Source organism: Odontomachus brunneus, unplaced genomic scaffold (assembly GCF_010583005.1).
Source record: "Odontomachus brunneus isolate Ranch 3 - 2012 unplaced genomic scaffold, Obru_v1 Obru_scaffold_021, whole genome shotgun sequence".
Lineage (NCBI taxonomy): Eukaryota > Metazoa > Arthropoda > Insecta > Hymenoptera > Formicidae > Odontomachus > Odontomachus brunneus.
The window spans coordinates 2,135,004-2,139,751 of NW_022639471.1; positions in this window are offsets into that span (position 1 = coordinate 2,135,004).

Below are 4,748 nucleotides of genomic sequence, written 5' to 3' on the forward strand. Positions count from 1 at the left end.
CATTATTACGCGGCAAAAGAATTTCAATTCTGGTAACTGAATGGAAACCCGATGAAAAACTCGCTGACGCAATATCATATCTGTTAGCGTGAACGAAAACATTTGTCAGAACATTTAGCAGCATTAAAACTCGGTTGAGATAACTGAGAGCAATTGGCCGAATAGAAACCTCCTATAGAAAGTCTTTCTGTTCGTACAACCGAGTTTTTCATCTGGTTCCCGAGTAACAGAAAACATAAAAAAAGGGTAGAGAAACTTTGCGTTCAGTTTAACGAGTTCTATCTGCACGCAACGGGTATGTCATGAATAGTCAAACACCCAGATATATTAAATGCAAGCATATATTCTACGTTGAAAGTTCAAATATTCGCATTTGAAAACGCAAAACAATAAGAACATCCATAGTTAGGTACCAGAGTGTTATGAGTTTCTAGGGATCGGTACTTTGCATGGCGCGAGAGACACTCGAAACGCTCGCTCGCTCGCGCATCCGTCCGAAATGAGTTATTTATCAAGGTGCGCATTAATCATAAGACTATCAAGCCGCCTGACATTTCATCAACGTCGCGCGTTGAGAATCGCGGAAAGTACCGGTTGGAGATAAAACAAGACGGATGACGGTTGCACGTACTTCCGAAGACAAGAGCCGAAGAAAAATGTTCCCGACATCTCGCGCTCACTCGCGCGCGCACATGCTTACTTATAAGAATTTGATTATGAAGATCGAGCGAGCCGGCCGATATATCGCGTCAAGACAAAACAAGATAGATCGCTCTCCGCCGGCGGATTTGCGGTGAGGATGTTTGTTCGCTCGTACGTACGTTTACGTTGCGTTACATTCCGCATGGAATCGCGGGAGCAGCGCCCGCGCGGTGCATCCCTTTCTCCCACTTATCTCTTCATTTCGCTCAACCGTCCCAGGATCGCGGTTTATCGGCCGCCGCCGCGGCGGATCCATTTGTTACGAAGATTTGCTGCGACCGGCGCTGCAACTTCGCGCTAGCCGCGGACTTACAAGAAGGCGGTCGGACGTAACGAGGATTTATCGCGGCTCTCCGCCAGAAAGAAAATACATCACGACACGTTTGACCTCGGCCGCGCGCGAGCCGGGGCAAAAACGATAGATTAACAACCGCGGTGGCAATTTGTCATCTCGGCCTGCTGCGCTGCCACTGCCATGTATCCCTAAAACGATGTTTCATGTCTCTTTCTCTCACTCTCCCTGCCGTTCTCTCTTCCTCGTGAATTAGTTCGCGCTAAAGCGATACCTCGCATTGAAAGGGTCAAATCATGAGCCGCCCGATATCACCCGGCAAAGCGTGATCGGCCCAACGAAATGTCGCCGAAGAGTGCATTGCTCGTAACCAAACGCAATGTCGTTTCGCGGATTCCTCTCTTCTCTCCCCCCTTTCTCTCCCTCTCTCTCTTTCCCTTTCTCTTTCCTCAATTTTCTTTTTCTCCTCCTTCCTCTCGCTCCTTCTCGACCGAAAATTACTGCGCGGCGTTTACGACAGATAACAGAAGATACCGGGAGCTCTCCTCCGACTGCGGAGGTATTCCACAACTCCCGAAAATGTACGGCGAATAGCTGTCGTAACGTGAATATTATCGTTGGCCGCGTTGTGATTTATGTCCACTTTCGATACTTGCGTGTTATCGATTGTTGCCGCGCACGTCTCGTATGGGGACGAAGCCCGCGGTAAGGAAACCGCGGACAGTCGTAATAATTTAGATTCGGAAAGCCGATTGAGCGGACGCATCAACAACAAGCTAATCGATAATGTGTATTCGTGGCATGGCGTGCAACCATTGCACAGCGCAAAATCGGTCGACGAGAGTGAGCAATATTAAAAAGAATCATTCACTTTAATCGGAATTACGAGCATGCTAATAAAAATAATATATAATTTTCATGAGAACGTGCGGTTTTAAATAAATTCTCGAACGCGGGTGTTACATGAATATCCATAATTAAAAGTACGAAATGTGAAACTTTTTTTATTAAAACAAACCTACAAAAACCTTAAAAACGTTAAAAAGCGTAAAATATAATTTTGAATCAATACTTTTATGCATCTACAATCCTATTTTAATATTCTACACAAGGGATAGAATATTAATTTAATTTTAATTTTATATAAATTCTTTTAATTTTATATAAATTCTTAAATATTTTTAATTTTTAATTTTATATAAATTCTTAAATATTTTTAATTTTTAATTTTATATAAATTCTTAAATAAATTCTTTTTATTTTACTATGTTTCTAATAGTGCAGGGATAGAATGTCAATAATTCTATCTTGCTAAGAAACAGAGTATAAATTCCACTAAAAATATAGCAAATTTTTCAATTGTCCATTTTAATTCCTAAGATATAAATAGTATAGATGAAATAAAAGAGTATTTCCTGCAAAATGTCAATTTATTCTTTAGTTACAAAACTCTATAATAATTTTTAATATAAAAATCTCTACGGGTAATGATACTAAAAAACTTAACTGATTAAATCAATAGTTGTATCTTTTTCTTTTTATTTTCTCTCTACATTTATATTTGTTAATTATTTGACCAATTTGTCTCTTTTGCGTTATTTAACTTATAATTTAGTTTTAGAGAGATATATATTAGTTAGATAAGTTATATTACTTGTAATTATCATTAGAATATTAGATAGAATAGGATAGAATAGGATTGTAGATACACAAAAATATCGAGTCAAAATTATTTCACACATTTTGTTTTTTTTTTGAGGTTTTTAAAGATAGTTAATATTTGTTAAAAATTGTTTTATTTCGTACTCTTTAATTATTTGCCAAAATTTTCGGTAAAAAAAAGTTTGGTTAAGATCTGTTAAAAAATAAAAGTTTCGTCTTGTATCTCAAGATGCTCCTGGATTTTCGTGAAAGTAATGAAATTATCCAATTTCCAGATCGCCTGGACAAACTCAGGTAATGACACTGATCTAACAAGGAAAAGTAACAAAGAAACGAGGTAACTCTTGCAATTCCACTTCGATTCGGATACCCCTTCGATATTTGGTAGAGTTTGGGAAAATAAGGTATTATTTATCAGTGCAAACGTATTATTTATCAGTGCAAAAAATGTCTAGAAGATGAAATTGGACCTCGAAATCTGATTTGAATGAAACAAACACTGCAAAATACATTTTACGCAAGATTTTTTGTCGATGGCGGTAAATCACCGCCAAATGTTAAAAATTTTACAAAATATGCATCCTTCATCGAAAGAAGTGTTTTAGCATTTCTTTTATTCAAATCGGACAAAGATTTTAATAGGAAAACTATAAACTATAGCAAAATAAATCGACCACACTCTTTTTCATCCCTTTGACATGCTTTTTCACTGATAAAAAATTTTATTTTCCTACATTCTACAATCAAACCGAATGAAATCAAATCGATCAGAGTGGGACAGCAAGGTACCTTTCCTTGTGAGAACCATGTAGGTAATATATTGAACGAGTCACAGAGAGTTTCATCTCAATATTTCTCACAGTTACAAGGGAACGTACAAACAAGCAGACATACTTGAGAACTTCCTTTCTTGAAAGTCGGTTAAAGATGAACTTCGAACGTGCTGGCCGTTCAATGCTCGAGCCGGAAGAACGTTGGCGCGAGTCACGTCGCTCAGGGCGGCCGATGCGGCCGTTTAACGTTTATGCAAATGCCGCTCACTGCAGCTCGTTGCCAGCGAACACTTCATTGTCGGCGCGCAAAATATTACGTCACTACTGATAGAACAATCTACGTAGTTAGCAAAATGCGCGATACACGTCCCGCCGTGTTAACTTGTTGACAATCGCGACGTAATTGCAATGGACTTGGCATCGGGCCGTAATTTCGCTAGCCGCGCCTGATATCGCGTGTCCGCCGCAGACGATCGGTTTAGTTTAAGCGCACGGTAAAACGCACGGATAATATGCGCGGTGTCGGCTGACAAATGACAACCGACCGATAATGAATATGAACAAGAATTAGCCGGCCGTGTAACAATTTGTCAGTGCTGACGTTTTCATAGAGAGCCGATAATTAGCGTGTAACGCGATGCAATGCATTATGCGCTGTGTAATTGCACGCTTATTTTCTACGCGTAATGTGTTGCATTAACGTTAATAAATGATGCGCTGCATTTGTCGATCCGCGCGAGCCGAAATTTTCATAGATTGTTCGCGGATATTCGCGACAGCGCAATCATTCACGTAATGATCGCGAGGTGGTTTGAGACCCGCTGCGCGTTTACGCGTGCGTCACAGTTACGCGGCGAAAATTCAAAACGTCGCATCCGCAAACGAAAAGCGCAAGAGGCCCGCGAGAACGTCACACACGCGTAAGGGATCAGCCTCGCCGGCTCAATTACAACAAATATTTGCGATGTCTAACAAGCCCGCGCTGCGATAACCAGAGAGACTTCTTTCCAGTTTCTTTTTCCCGGAAGAAGCGCAAAAAGAAAAACGAAAAAGGATAGCGAAACTTCAACGGACTCGGGGACGCGTTTACTTTGAGTCCGGCAGTATCTCGCGGAATAAGGGAAAGACACGTCCGTTGGGGCCGCGCGCATGGATACACCACGACACTACGGTATACGTACGTGCAGTCCGACGCGAGAAGTTTGCGATAGCGCCGCGGGTTTACCGTCAAAGAATAGTTTACAGTCGCACGAACGAAAGATGGGCACGGCATACGTGGGCACGTAACGCTACCGTAAGGTTCTCACGGACATTGCTGC